The sequence below is a fragment of the Lotus japonicus genome, chromosome 4 (assembly GCF_012489685.1).
Source record: "Lotus japonicus ecotype B-129 chromosome 4, LjGifu_v1.2".
Taxonomy (NCBI): domain Eukaryota; kingdom Viridiplantae; phylum Streptophyta; class Magnoliopsida; order Fabales; family Fabaceae; genus Lotus; species Lotus japonicus.
In genome coordinates this window covers 40,710,146-40,726,450 of record NC_080044.1, presented here as the reverse complement: position 1 = coordinate 40,726,450, position 16,305 = coordinate 40,710,146, and positions in this window count along the sequence as shown.

The window sequence follows — 16,305 nt, the reverse complement described above, 5'->3', positions numbered from 1 at the left end:
TTCTTCATCTTCCTTAACGTTACTGTGAGCATTTTCATCAACCTCTTTCCCTTACATTTTCATCACCTTCATCCTCAAACCATGTGAAGAGAAGCCAAAGCCACCCCCAACAAAATGAACAAGCCAAAGCCACCCTCAACTTTTTCCTTCAGCTTTTATAGCACTTCCTTCCTCTGAATATCAACGGATCAGAAACAGAATTCTTCCAGTGAATTGCAGAAGCAGATCTAATTGGACAACAACATCAATCTCGTGCAACCAAACAATACCACGACCACATTCCGTTTCAACTCCCGCAACGACAGAACCACCACCACCCTTCCTGCTCATACCAAAATCTCATATCTCCTACCTTCAAATCGACTCACAAACTCCATTATCAGCGACACCACATGCATCTGGTGGATCCACGTTCACCCATATTCAAGCAATCTTCAAACCCCCAAATATACCACTAACTGGAACCCTAACCTTCAAACCCAAGCTTCTATTGATGAGATCGAAAGAAGAGGAAGCGATTGAGAGAGAGAGATGACGAAGAGCAAGAGAACCAAACTGTAAGACCCAAGTTTTTAAGTTTAGAATAAGTGAATAAAATTCCTATTCACGATTAGGTTTGATGTATCGTGAAGGGAAACCTGAACAAGAGTTTATTGAATGGAATAAATTTATGAAGGAGAAAGTTCAGGAAAGGTCTAAGGATTGTACCCAAATCGATAAAAGTTATAGCACGATTGATATACGCTTAAACCTAGGGAAAGAACACTAGTAAATAGCTAATTTACACTTAAAGGCACGATGGAAATTAATTCCAAAAATCTTCAGAGAAATGTTAGAACTTCTCTTGATCGTCTATAAACAAGCGTTTCGATGCGAAACCCTAGAATGTACGAACGTCCGATTCCAATCCTCGGAGGTTTGCCGAAACTAAAACCCTGATAGTTCAAGAAACCTAAAATCAACCGACGATGAAGACTTTTCTATTCGGAGCTTCAAATGAAGATTCCACACGCGTACACCCATTTCTCTTGATGTTTCCAATCTTTCTTCAGAAGGAAGTTTTCTCTTCCGACATTCACTGCAAAAAGTAGTTTTTCGGGTAAAATAGATTTACACCGACTTTGAATCGTTTACCTTAATTCCAAGAAACCTCTTTTGAGTTTTGGAATTCTGTCGCCAAAACCTATCTTAGAATTCACGGAGAATGAAGCCGGAAAAATCGGAATCGCGAAATTTTCATTTTTCCGCATTTTCCAAAACCTATAAATAGCAAGAAAATGAGAAATTTTGGCAAAACTTACCCATTTCTTTCCCCAAACCCGCGAGCAACATAGGAGGAGGAGGAGAAGAAGATTTTCGTCGTTTCTTGCCCGATTGCTTCACAGTTCGTTGCTACTTGAAGACTACGAGGTATAGATACTATCCCTCACTTCTGATCGTCAATTCTATCGTCTTCTTCTATGTCTTTCTGTGCTCAAAGTTTGGAGCTTTTTGTAAAACTGTCCAAATAGCTTGATTTTAGTGTCTAAACCTCTTCCCTACGTGCCCAAGAGTACTTCTAGAGGATTACATATTGCCGAATGTCGCCGAAATGCCGCCGGAATTCATTTCTATAGGAAATACCCATTTTTAGGCAAAGATTCATCCTTTAAGCTGAAAACTATCGACTTAGCTTAGTGCTAGTAGGATTAGTCGTCATAAACTTCGTTGTTGACGTCCCCATCCAATTTGTTTTTCGAAATTTGAATTTTGAAATTCTGAGCTAAAAATATAAACGACGTCCCCATCCGAGTTTAGATTCACCTTAGTTACGACTAATAATAACCTAGGAACCAAGTTTGATCGAAGAAAAGTCGGCACACACAATTGTTGTGTGTGGCCGTGAGCTACCCTAGGGGAGGAAGAAAATTTCTTTTTCAAAAACTTGTCCGATTTCATTAGATTATCGTACCTCGGAGTATATGCTACTTCGTGTAACCTTAGTAAGTATTGATTGCTGAGTTTCTGACTGATTATGATGGAATTCTGTGGTTTTTGCTCTAAAGGTTCTTTTGAGGAATTTCCCGAAGAACAAGGCGTGGATTGTGAAGGAGCGTTTGAGGAGAACCCTGGAGGAGCTACAGGTGAGGGCTACTCACTGAACTATTAGCTAATGCTTTAGGTGTCGACGCATTCGACTTGATTTACTGTTTATGCACTTGGTTGTGTTTGACTGGGAAAATGTTTTCTGAGGCTTCGGCTGACAATGATGATTATTCATCTATTGACTGTTTTTGAGTTTGAATCACATGCTATGTGCTACGTGGTTAATCTAGGATGTGTGATATTTGCTCTATATGCTAAGTGCTACGGGGTTAATCTAGGATGTGTTGATATATGAGCTATGAATGTTGGACTGTGCTAATTTAACTATGCTATTACACATATATCTGTGGTGCTGGAGAGTGAGGATAACGGGCAAGTCATGCCAAAATTTTATGAGATTTTGAGAAAGTTTGACGGGACGAACGGAGTTCGGGCCTTGTTGTTATGGTTTTAGTGGATCGAGACATTCTCTGGGAATTACTTGGGATTATGGGATCTTTGAAACTCATAGGAAAATACGATAAGACTAAACGGAGACTATTTTTACAAGGAAAATTCATAAGATATTAAACAACCTCTAAACCTTTAAATAATGATAACAATCTCGGATGCAAGCTTAGGACGGAAATATTAGTTTTGGAAAATGAGAAGTGTCGTCGAATCCAAGTTTTAGGGAAATTGTAAGTTTTGAGTATGTTGATACTCCTTCGCTCTTTGAGCAGTTTGTTTAGCCATCCAAGGGATGAGCCGAGAAGCTTCACTGAGGCGTGAGACCTCGTGAAAAGCATGGATCTTCACTGAGGCGTGAGACCTCGTGAACAGCATGAAACTTCACTGAAGCGTGAGACTTCGTGCAAGTGTGTAAATTCACTGAGGCGTGAGACCTCGTGAAAGCATAAAACTTCACTGGAGCGTGAGACTTCGTGATTGTATAAGACTTCACTGAAGCGTGAGACTTCGTGAAAGCATTGATGACTCGAAGAGTTATCGTGAGTGATTGCACTCTTTTTTTTGATTAATTGTATTTTGTCGCGGAATCGACATTTACCTTAGGGTATTCCTTATAGAGACAGTAAGTTAGTTAGAACACGTGGCGACGTGTCGAGTGAGGTCGGAGACGTTGTTTGGCTAATCACTTTGCATTCATGCACTCATTTTGAGGTTAATACACGGCGGGATACCGGACCTCGGTGGATTCCAAAATGGTCATAAGACCCGGATTTCCATATAAGAACACTGCGGTGATTCTTAGTAGCAGACGGAAATGGCAGACCTTCGGGTTCACTGCTGATCTGACTACACTTTGTGTGGTATAAGAGACACGCGAGCAGAAATGGTCCCACCGTGGCTGGTGCTAGGGCTGACTCGTTGATGCCCATCCTTCCGGAATGCATCTTGTCAACCGGCATTGCATTTCACGCAACATGCATACTAACTTAGTCGCTGAGTGTGATTGATACTTGTTAAACCTATTTGATGCATGCTAATTGTTATTATCGTCTTTTATATTCATTGTGAAATATACAACCCTAGGATGCTATCTCTAACTTATAAGCCTAAGTGGCTACTCCTTATCTTTACCTATTGGATTTATTATTTACATAATTCTTTGGAGTTGACCCTCGCGTCTTCTGTGTGTGCTTTGGCGGACTACACCCATTGTCAGATGTCAATGGCGGACTGGTTTACGATGGTCCACCCTTCGGGGGGGGACCCGGTTTGAGATGCTGGACCAGGATGACCCCGGTTCATGGGTGGTCGACCCCGCTGGCCACCGTGCGACTTATTCGGGGAGGATTATGGAGGACCGCGTCGACCGACTGGGACACCTGACGGAGGGAGTGCTGAGGAGGTACACTGTGAGCTTCAACTTACCACCCGGCGTGCACTGCGGACCAGGAGTAGGAGCACCACCACCACCGTCATCTTCTGATGATGAGGACCCCTCAGAGGAGGAGCCTGTGGGAGGGACTTCTGTGGAGTCCAGCTCACCCACTGTTGCTGTCATCGATGATTTTGGCTCGGGCCCTAAGCCCGTGAGGCCAGCACAGGAGCGCATCGGGGTAGCGAGAGGAGGTAGGATGGTGTACATAGACTTGGTCGTTCTGGATTCAGATTCGGACGACGACCACGCTAGCATGTAGGATTGAGTGCTGGTGTGGGCTCCTCGAGACAGGATTAGTGTAGGAGTAGAGTCTTAGCTCTGACCGTCATGTTTCTAGTTGGGGACAGGGTAGTTTCCTGCCGATAGCTTTTTGTGTGGTTTCTCTACGGAAATCACAGAGAGTTGGTTGGACTAGGGGGTCTTGTTTTAGGCCGTTTGGGCTAACTTATTCTCATTTTGAGGGATGGTGTTGCGGACACTTAACTTTTCCTTTGGACTGTACATATTGCCTACGGGCGCTATTTTCTACTACTTTCCGTCACTAGAGGATACTCGTGACGTGGTTTATTACTTACAGCGGGGGCTGTAAATATTATTGTATATTAGTTCTGTTATCTTTTGTTGGGGAGTTTATTTCTTTCAGTCTTTGATTGTATTATCGGAAAAAAAAATATTCACGTTTTTCGGCTTTAAGTTTCTTTTTGGTTACTAAAGTGACGCCACCGAAATCGGGGTGCTACACAAACCTTGATTTTAAGCGTTGATCAGGAAGGAGAGGAAGAAGAAGAGGTGAGATTTGGTTCTCGTGGTAACTGATCGAACCAAACCCAGGGGAAAACACAAATCGACCCAGAAATTGCAGAAGCTTCAATCTTCTCCACCTCTCTCTCTCTGTTGCTCATGCTCTCATGCTCCAAATCTCTCTTTGTATTTAGGGGTTTGAAGATGGGGCTTTGATTGAATCTGGGTTTGCATTTTGGGGGGTTATGGGTTGCTTCTGGTGTTGGAAGAAAAGGTTAGTTATGGGAGAAAAGGTTGAGAAATTGAAGAACACTTTGAAGAAGGAGATGAAGAGAAGATTATTTGGCTGTTTCTGGAAGTGTACAGTCGGTGGTGGTAATGGCTTCAAAAGTTTGAAGAGAGAAGAGGTGAAGAGGGAGAGAGAAGGATAAATGTTTTTTTAAAAATTAATTAAAGTTAATGTTTAATTAAGAAAATATGATTATTTTTTTTTAAAAGACCTGTTGTTATTTAATTAAAAAATTATTTTTTTCAGTTAAAATTAATTTAGAAATGCCATGTCATCATTTCCCGTTAGATTTTGGATTAAAGTTAGACGGAAAACCAATTTTGCAACCGGGTGTAAACTTCAGGGTCGTTTTTTGCTAATTTTGAAGTTTGGAGACGATTTTCGCAGGAAGGTTAAAGTTGGGGACCAAAAGTGCAATTAAGCCTAATATATAAGGCTCATCTACCAAATCTACCAAAATGGGTCATATTGCAACTTAAATGTCACATGTTTTTCTCCTATTGGTTATTACAATGATTTTCCAAATCTAAGTTTTTGATTGGTTCATATTGATATTTTTCATTGGTTCATATTAATGACTCAATAAATTAAAAGAAATTAAAAAATTAAAAATTAAATCATTGACTCAATAAAAGATGCCACATGATTTTTTTTTAGAAAGCAAAAGTATTATTAGATGAAAAAGTTGATTGTACACACATAACTCACAAAAGTGAGAAATCTCCTCCAATATTACATAATAAAACCTAAGAGCAAAAGCTCTGATGCACCCAAAAGATATTACTTAAAAAAAAACCAGCACCTAATAAACTCATAACTTGCACAAAATGCAAGAAGAACCCAAATGATCGACAAGGACCAATCCCGGATCAAGCAGCAAACGACCGAGGAGAAGGAGCATCTGTCGGAGACCAAGGTGTGGCAAAGAAAAGCCACACAACCCAACAAAAACAGAGTCCATCTAAATATTGGAGGAGAAGCGTTTCAGCACAGGGCATCAACTTTAAAGGGAAAGCATAAAACGAGCAAGCACAAACAGTGACTCAACAATGCTTCTGAAACTTCATCAGGCTCAAGCAGCCAACAACCTAACCTGTAGAAAGCACAAAAAGTCACAGCACACTGCCCACAACGAAACCTCACCCTACGAACAACCTTCGAACGAGACCACAGTAACCCACCAGCCGAAAAACCACGAGACATCCACCGTGGCGGCACGCCAAGAAAACTCCCAAACTACAGATCTGGAGGCCCTAAACTGAATGTCGACAAAACAGATGGGAGAGAGGTGGATCGCCGGAATAAACGCTTAGAACCAACACGCCGGGAAAGGAGAGGGCAAAACACCAGAATTGCTTTCAATCAAACACGCCCACACAAAACCAGAAAACGCCGCCGCAACTGCAGAGAAGGAGAATGGAGCACATCAACCTCCTCGCCTACCACAGAGGGCCCCTCGCCAACCACTGCATCTCCCTTCGACACCAATCTCCTGGAAGAACCAGAGAACCCATCGGGCACAGATCTGGAAAGATCTGGGCAAAATCGCAGAACACGTGAAACCCACCTTAAAGGAAGAGGAGAGCGAGTGGGGGAAGCTGACCCAAGGGACGCAGGGACAAGGACGAAGAGCAAGGCAGGCGGCCGGCGACGGCAACACGAGGGAGAAGGCCATCGACATCAGAGAGTCAAGTTTGCACCGCCAGAGAAGAGAAACGTAACAGGAAAGCAGGAAATAAACGACATAGGGCGAGAGGGGGTGGCCGCCGCGCAAGGAGGCGGCGCGACGGCCACCCAGGGAAACCCTAAATTTCGAGAGAGAAAGGGAGGAGGTTAAAAGATGCCACATGTTGAAATTTATAATCTTGTCGTAATCATCTTTTTGTCGTTTTATAATGTTTACACTTGAATTTTTTTGACAAGGTTCACGTTTCCTAATTTGCAGATATATGATTTTAATATATTTTCCAATTATCCGTTACAAATATTTAAAGTAAAAAAGAAGCGTATTTTTACTAATTCCTGGGTTAAATTGATGAATATGTATACTAATTCCATTTATTCAAAACTAACATCATTTCGCTTAAGTTTCAACAAGCATTCCAGCACAAATAGTAACAAAGAAGTATCTTTACATAATGCTTCATTGATAAGAGTTCTAAAATTTGTGAAAATTAATTTCCAAAAGTGAAACTAATTTTTGTTTGCTAGGGTCATAGTTGAAACAGGTTATTTTCATTTTTGGAGAATTGAATGTTAATGTCTACGTATGCAGGGTAGTTGGCTTAAACTTCAGCATTGCCATAAAAATCATAATGATCCAAGCACATATTATGCTAACCATACCACCTACCTGAGGATTAATTTAGTTTTGATCAACTCTTTCAATTTACTAATACATATTTTCTTTTCAGTCTGTTACATTTTGCAAGTGATAGAAAAAGACAGGTGATGGAACTGGAGGAAGAACAACAGCGTGATTTTCTGGAAATGAGTTTCACTTTCTAGGTTTGATTTTATTGATTTGTTCATTGGGGGGTTCTGATTTTCTGGGTATGATTTTGTTTGAGCTCAGAATGGTCCAATTTGAGATGCAAATAAGTAACACAAGAAAGGGGGTTTGAATTGTGTATTTGAAAATTGCTTTTTAAAACTTAGGTTTGTGAAAAGAATATTAGTTCTTGAAAACGTTTAGTGAAACTTTTCGTAAACCGTTTAGTGCAGCAGAAATATAAGCAAGTAAAGGCAGACGTTACACACAAAGATTTATACTGGTTCACCCTAAATGATTGAGCTACGTCCAGTACTTGACTACCACCAAGATTTTCACTAGCAAGGACTTCTCCAACAAGTATTATCACAGGCTTCTCCAAGTATTTTACAGGACTCCTCCTACAAGTATTGTTCAGGACTTCTCCCACAATCTTTACAAGATTATTTCACTCTACAAGGATTCTCTTCGTACAAGAGTATAGGTCAAAAATTTATAGCACTGGAACTCTAAGTGTTTGGGTTCAGATTTGACTTTGGTTCACTTGAGAGTTCTAAGTCTAAGAGAGAAGGGGATAAAGAGATTTGACTATTTTAAGGTACGAGGTTCTCTCTTTCACTTTGCAGAAGTAGTGGCTTGGATTTGACACTTATGGAATTTTCTACTTTGAGCTTTGAATGCATTGTAGAAAGTTGAAATGAATGCTTTGAGTTCTTGTCTAACAAAGTTAATTCTCTTAGTCTTCATTCTTCATGAGTGTCTTATATACTCGCTTGCTAGTGTTGTAGCCGTTGTGAGTCATGATCCGACCGTTGTTCTAGCCGTTGTGAGATGAGATCCATCCGTTGACTCAAATGGCTTCGGTTGGTAGCTTCATTGAATGTATGCTCAGAATCAAGTCTATCCTTTAGTCGGAAAGGTGATGTTTGTCAGCCAGTAGGTGGTAATAGACTTGGGCTACTTTTCAGACATGAGACAATTGGGAACTTTGATGTTGACAACTTGTCATTTTTCTTTGTTGGTCAGCGTGCCATTAGCAAAAGCAACATAGTCTTCACGTGATTTGATTTGAATGTAAGTCAATTGGTTGCAATCTGACTTTGTCTTTGGCGCTCAAAATTTGTCTTCAATATTTCTGACTAATGAGTTGGCATTGGACGATCAGAGCAGATGTGTCTTGACTTGAATGAGTTTGCTTGCCAAACCGTCTTTTGACTTCTGAAGCTTTTTCTTTTTGTGACAATTAAACGTTGAAGCATATAGAGTGAATTGAATTTCTCCAGAAATTCAAATGTTATATGAAGCTTAGTTGACAATAGAGGTGCTTCTATAAAAATTGTTATGATCAAAATAAGATTTTAAAAACTTTATGATACATTTGAACTTTAAAATCTCCCCCTTTTTGATAATGACAATTTTTATTGAAAACGATAGAGGGTAGTTGAGAACGGTTTTCCAAAGAAATCATAAACTCCCCCTGAGTTCAATATCGTTTGCAAAAAGAAAGCATTTATGATTTAGGTTCTGCTTAGCTTCCATTTCATAAAAGATTAATTCTAAGTTTTGCTCCCCCTAAGTAAAACAACCTTATATGAATTTCAGAGAAAGGGTGTTTTAAGTTTTAAATTCCAAAACTTATTTTCTCTATCAAATTATCAAATTTTCTCTATACTTTTCTATACGTTTCTCCCCCTTTGACATTATTAAAAAGCATTCTATATCATTGTCATAAGCGGTATCAGAGCCTAAGCTAATATGTTAGATAGTGCAATAAATAAAAGAAACATGCATAGCATAGAGAAACATATTTAAACAGTACAGTAAAAATAGTAGCATAACAACTGAAATTGTTTTTTTTTTAAGATTAGAAAATGTCCATTAGCCAAAACGATTAAGCAGTTGCTCAATCTTGGAAGAGAGGTTCATGAAGAGTTGATTTATTTGATCTCGATGGTTGTCGAAATCCTCTCTGCTGACAAATTGATTTGCCACAGGTTGCTCTTGATTGACTTTATCATCATTTCCCTCTTGATTCCTTTGGCCTTCATCTTCATCATCGTCCTCCGTGGGGGCCTTGGATTGTCCAGCAGTATGATCCTTTATTGGTGGAAGTTGAATTGAGCATTCACCAGCTTCATGAAGTGGTGCTTTTCCTTTAATCATTTGAAACTTCTCAGGATGCAATATAGAGTTAGGTATATCGGTTGTCATGAGCACAAACACCTAGTTGCCCAAGAGGACAATCAGGGCAGTCAGTCGATTCAGTAAGGAAAACAGTGCAGTGCCTACATAGCCTTCTGTGGCACACAATTTCCATTGCTCCCAGTCAGAAACTCTGCTTTCTTGGAGATGATAAACATAGCCCACATCGGATGGTTTTCTCCAAGACATAGAGACTTGATGATCATGAGCTCGTTCAATGCGCTTTGTCAGACGGTTTTGGAAGTCCTTCAAACAAACTTTTGTGGTCTTAGCAGTGCGTTTGCGTTTGATAACAGATGACACAAGCGTCTGGAGACGCCTCTTTCTCACTTGAGAAAGGGAAAGAATAGTGTCAAACCGTGTAGTCTTTGAGGCGCTTGAGTCCGGAGTTGAGTGAGAGAGGTCTTGTTCAGGAACTTGTGCAGTTTGCACAACCAATGGTGAATGTGGAATGGGGATGGTGATGATTGGAGATGGTTGAGGTGAAATGGTGTGGTAGGAGCTTGTTGTTCATAAGTTTCATTGAAAAGAGAATTGACAAAATCTTGATTAGAAATGTCAGGGGGTACCTCTTGGTATGGAAGAGTGGTTCCCAGAGAATTTGCAAGTCTGGTGTGAAAAGCAATGTCTTCATCACCCAGTTCCTCATCATGTTCATCCAATCGTTCATCAGAATCTAGGAACTCAGTAGTAATCCCCTTTTTTCTCAAGGATTACAGTGAGCAAAGAACTGAAAGGGAGAAACCTGTGAGACCCAAGTTTTTAAGCTTAGAATAAATTGATGAAATTCCTATTCACGATTAGGTTCGATGTAACGTGAAGGAAAACCTGAACAAGTGTTCATCAAATGGAATAAATTTATGGAGGAGAAAGTTCAGGAAAAGGCTAAGAATAGCATTAGAATTGATGTAAGTTATAGCACAAGTCTTATTCGCTTATGCCTAGGGCAAGAGCATTAGTAAACGACTAATTTACTCTTAAAAATCACTATAGAAACTAATTCCAAAAATCTTCAGAGAAATATAAGAATTTCTCTTATTCCTTTCCATGACAAGCATTTCGTAATGAAACCCTGGGATGTACGAACGTCTGATTCCAATTCTCAGAAGTTTGCCGAAGCTGAATCCCTGATAGCTCAAGAACCTTAAAATAAACTGTCGATGAAGACTTTTTCTATTCGGAGCTTCAAACGAAGATTCCACACGTGGGTACCGATTTCTTTCGATGTTTCTAATCTTTCTTCAGAAGAAAGTTTTCTCATCCGACATCAACTGCAAAAAGTAGTTTTTCGGGTTAAATCGATTCACACCGACTTTGGATCGTTTACTTTAATTCCAAGAAACCTGTTTCGAGTTCTGGAATTCTGTCGCCAGAACCTATCTTAGAATTCACAAAGGAACACGCAGGATAAATCGGAATTGCGAAATTTTCATTTTCCCGCATTTTTCCTCACCTATAAATAGGTGAGAAATCAAAAATTCCTCACCATCTTCACCACCAAACCCGCGAGCTTGAGAGGAGAAAGGGAGGGAGTTATTTTCGCCGTTTCTTTCCTGATCGTCGCACTGTCAGTTGCTACGCGTAGACCTCGAGGTATTGATGTTATTCCTTACCTCTGATCGTAAATTCCGTTGCTTTTCTCTATGTCTTTCTGTGCTCAAAGTTTCGAGCTTTTTGTAAAACTGTCCAAATAACTTGATTTCAGTGTCTAAACTTATTCTATACTAACCCAAGAGTACTTCTAGCGGATTACATTTCGCCGAATCTCGTCGAATCGTCGCCGAGCTTCGATTCTGCTCCAAGACCCATTTTCTGACTAAAGTTTCGCTTTTTGGACTGAAAACTCTCGACTGAGCTTAGTGCCAGTAGGATTAGTTGTCATAAACGTCATTGGTGACGTCCCCATCCAATTTGTTTTTCGAAATTCCAATTTTGAATTTCCGAGCTAAAGAAACTGACCAAAATACCCCTGCTTCAGTTTTCGATCCGATAATTTTCCGAGCTTCGATTCACCTTAGTTACGACTAATGATAACCTAGGAATCAAGTTTGATCGAAGAAAAAGCGCCGAAACACATTTTCATGTGCCATGGTCGAGAACTCCTTAAGGGGGAGGAGAAAATTTCTCTTTTTCGAAAACTCGTCTTGTCGCGTTAGGTTATCGTACTTTGAAGCTTAGGATGCTTCGTATGACGTTAGTAATTATTGTTTGGTTAATTCTGACTTGTTGTGATGGAATTCTTTGATTTTGATCAAAGGTTTGTTTGGAGAATTCCGTGGAGCGGAAGGAAAGGATCGTGAAGGAACCCTGCAGGAACGCACTGGAGGAACTAGAGGTGAGGGCTACTCACTGAATACTAGCTAATGTTTTAGGTGTCGACGAATTTGACTTGATTTATTGTTTATGCACTTGATTGTGATTGACTGGGAAATGTTTTCTGGAGGCTTCGGCCGAGTGAACTAATTGAGACGTGTGTCTCCGTTTTCTGAGGCTTCAGCCGACATTGTTGATTATTTGTCGCTTTGATTGTTGTTGATTGCTTCACATGCTATGTGCTAAGCTTATCAAAAAAAAAAACATGCTATGTGCTAAATGGTTAATCTTAGGATGTGTTGATATATGTGCCATGATTGTTGGATTGTGTTAATTTGATTATGCAATAGCACATATATCTGTTGTACGTCAGAGTGAGGATAACGGGCAGTTATGCCATACTCATTACGAGATTTTGGGAAAGTTTGACGAGACAAACCGAGGTTCGGGCCCTTGTTATTGTTTAGTGGATCGAGACCTTCTCTGGGAGTTACTCGGGATGTTGGGATCTTTTAAACTCATAAGATTAGATATAAACCTAAAAGAAAACTATTTTACAAGGAAAATTCATAAGACACTAAACAACCTCTGAACCTTTTAAATAATGATGACAATCTCGGATTAAAAGCTTAGGGTTTGAATATTAGTTTGGGAAAATGAGAAGTGTCGTCGAATCCAAGTGTTGGGGAAACTAATAAGTTTCTGAGTATGTTGATACTCTTTTGCTCGATGAGAAGTTTTATTGTTTGGCTATCTAAAGGATGAGCCGGGAAACTAATAAGTTTCTAAGTACATTGATACTCTTTTGCTCGATGAGCAGTTTATTGTTTGGTATCTAAAAGATAAGCTGGGGATCTATAAGGTTCCAAGTACATTGGTACCTTTTCGCTCGCTGAACAGTTTTGACCATCGGAGTTGGATGAGTCAGATGACTCGAGAAGTCATCACGGGTGATTGCACTCTTTTTATATTTAATTGTCCGCAGAATCGACATTTACCTTAGGGTATTCTTTTTAGAGACAATAAGTTAGCTAGAACACGTGACGACATGACCAGTGAGGTCGGAGACGTTGTTTGGCTAATCACGTTGCATCATTCATACATTTTGAGGTTTATACACGGTGGGATGCCGGACCTCGGTGGATTCCAAAATGGTCATAAGACCCAGATTTCCACATAAGAACACTGAGGTGACTCTTAGTAGCAGACAGAAATGGCATGTCTGCGGGTATACTGCTGATCTGAGTACATTTTGTTTGGTATAAGAGACGCCCGAGCTGAAATGGTCCCACTAAGGCCGGTGCTAGGATTGACTCGATGGTGCCCATCCTTCCGGAGCATTTTTGGTCCTAACCATGTCATTACATCTCATCATACATGCTGACCTAATTGCCGAATGTGATTGATATTTGTTATCTTAATTGGTAATTGTTAATTGTCAATAATTGTCATTTATATTCCACTGGAAGATGTATTACTTATAATGCTATTATAAGCCTTTGAACCTCAGTATCTATCCCGTAAATTTTATCTACTGGGTGTATTATTTATGTAATTCCTTGAGTTGACCCTCGCGCCTGCTGTTCGTGTTTTGGCAGAATACGCCCATTGTCAGATGTCCATGGCGGACTGGTTCACGATGGTCCACCCCTCGGGGGGACTAGATTCGAGATGTTGGATTAGGATATCCCCGGCTCATGGGTGGTTGACCCCGCCAGCCACCGGGCCATCTATTTGGGGAGAATAATGGAGGACCGTGTCGACAGTCTGGGACACTTGACGGAGGGAGTACTGAGGCGTTATTCTGTCAGCTTTAACCTACCACCCGGCGTGCACTGTGGACCTGGTGCAGGAGCACCACCACCGCGCTCTTCCGACGACGAGGACCCCTCGGAGGGGGAGTCTGTGGGAGGACTTCTTCGGGATCGAGCTCACCCACTGTTGCTGACCCTGATGATACTGGATCGGGTTCCGGACCCGCGAGGCCAGCAGAGGAGCGTGTTGCTGTAGCCACCCTTCGCTTGAGGACATCGACTTCTCCTCGTGGTTATCAGGTTGTGCCTTCGGTACACCTGAAGGAGGAGGACATGTCCGTCCGCGTAGTGGACGCAGTGACGGGAGTTCCTAGATTTGAGACCCAGCCAGTAGCGAGGGAGGATATCGATGCAGACAGTGAGCTAGTCGTTCTGGATTCTGATTCAGGCGACGACCATGCTAGCGCGTAGGTTGAGGAGTGCTGTGGTGCGCTTCTCTGGGAAAGATAGAGTAGGGTAGCGTAACAGCTCTGGTCGTCATGTTCTCATTTTGGGGCAGGGTAGGTCCCCGACCTTTAGCTTTTTGTGTGGTTCTCTCTATGGGAATCACAAAGAGTTGGTCGGACTAGGTTGTCTTGTTTAGGCCGTTTTGGGCTGACTTACTTTGGTTTGGAGGACTGTATTTCGAATACTTGACCTTTACTTTGGTTTGTACATATTTGCCCACAGACACTACTTTCAGATACCTTCTGTCACTTTTCCCGTCACTGGAGGTTACTCGTGACGTGGCTTGCTTCTTACAGCGGGAGCTGTAAATATATTGTACATTAGTTATGTTTATCTTTTGATGTTGAGTCTTTATTTCTACAAGTCTTTTCTTTTAAAACAAAATGAAAAAAAAATATTTACGTTTTTCCGCTTTATTTAGTTTTTGGTTACTAATGTGACGCCACCGAAATCGGGGTGTTACAAAACCCTTGGCTCTTCTCCTGAAACTTAATCAGACAATTCCAGATGAGATGAGCAGGATTGATCTTCACCCGCTTGTAGAAACAACTTCGCTGTGGTGTTGAGTTGATAGTCTTTGCGTTGTGCTTCTGTCAGTTAATCTTTCTTGATAGGTTGTCTAGCTTCATCTTTGTGAACAATGTTGCCATTTTCAATGATGTCCCATAACTTGTAGTTTGAGGACTCAATGAATAGCTGCATATGAGTTCTTCAGTAAGGATATTCAGTTCCATCAAAGAAGGGAGGTTTGTTGGTGGATGAGCCTGTAACGCCTCAATTTCTTAACTGAGGAATCACATTAGTAACATAACAAAGCCTAAGGACTATTTCGCAAACCTAAAGAAAACATGATTTTTTTTTGAATGCAGCTAAACATAGTTGAATACATAACATAGCCTTAATTAAACAACCCGTTCCCGACATAGAGTAATAGTAAAATTCAATAACATAAACAAGGTTCAGAATAAGTACGCACACTTAAACAGTGGCAAAAGTAGGGTTTTAGTAATGGAGTTTTCAGAAGACGAAGATGACTCAAAGCATAAACTACCAAGAGAAAACTAAACAACTTCTTCCATCTCTGCTCCGCCGCTTATTATCCCTCCTCCATCTCGAACATAGCTAAGCATCGTCGGAAGGCTCTTCACCGCCTAATAGCGTTAAGCGCCCAAACAACAAATAACAAACAGAAAGGGTTAACTCCATACAATTACCACATATAAAGGAGAAAAACATGCTATTCAAATTAGAGTGCATAACATGACACATAAACTAGCAACTTAATTCAAGATAGATGACAACTCATCCAGCAACATGAAATCGAATTACATATCAACGAAATCGACAATAGGAATTGAAAACATAAATCAACAACTTAACAACATAGATACCACAACTAGATAGGCTAACAATATAATCCAAGATAGATATCAATAGAAGCAACAAGATAGAATTAGACCAGATATAAACAACTTAACAACATATATTAATTCCAATATCGACCAAATCAACAGAAGCAAACATCATTGCCCTATAATGCAACTATATGCTGCTACCAAAATGGATCGATCAATAATGTCTCGCAAGACGGGACAGACGAAGAACGATAACTCCTGAATGTCACTTAATAACGCCTCTGATAGACGGGACAGTCATGTGAAAATATTCACTCCACTACCACTTGGTCACACCTCGAAAGACGGGATAGTCATGTGAAAATATCAACTCCACTGCCACTTTTCAGCCCTATATGCCAAAAGCAATCAACAGTTCCAATCCAATAGTCATGCAAGAATAACCACATGTTATTCATAATCTCAACGAAACATAAATCAATTCAATGCATACCAGCTCAGTTCAATATATCAACATAACAACAATCAAGTTATCAACTATAACCAATGGCCGAAGCGTCAGAAAACGGAGACACACGTCTCACTCAGTTCACACGGCCGAAGCCTTCAGAAAACATTTTCCCAGTTCAGTACAACAATCATAATCAAATGCAAAACAAATTTAAACATCTTCATCTCAAACG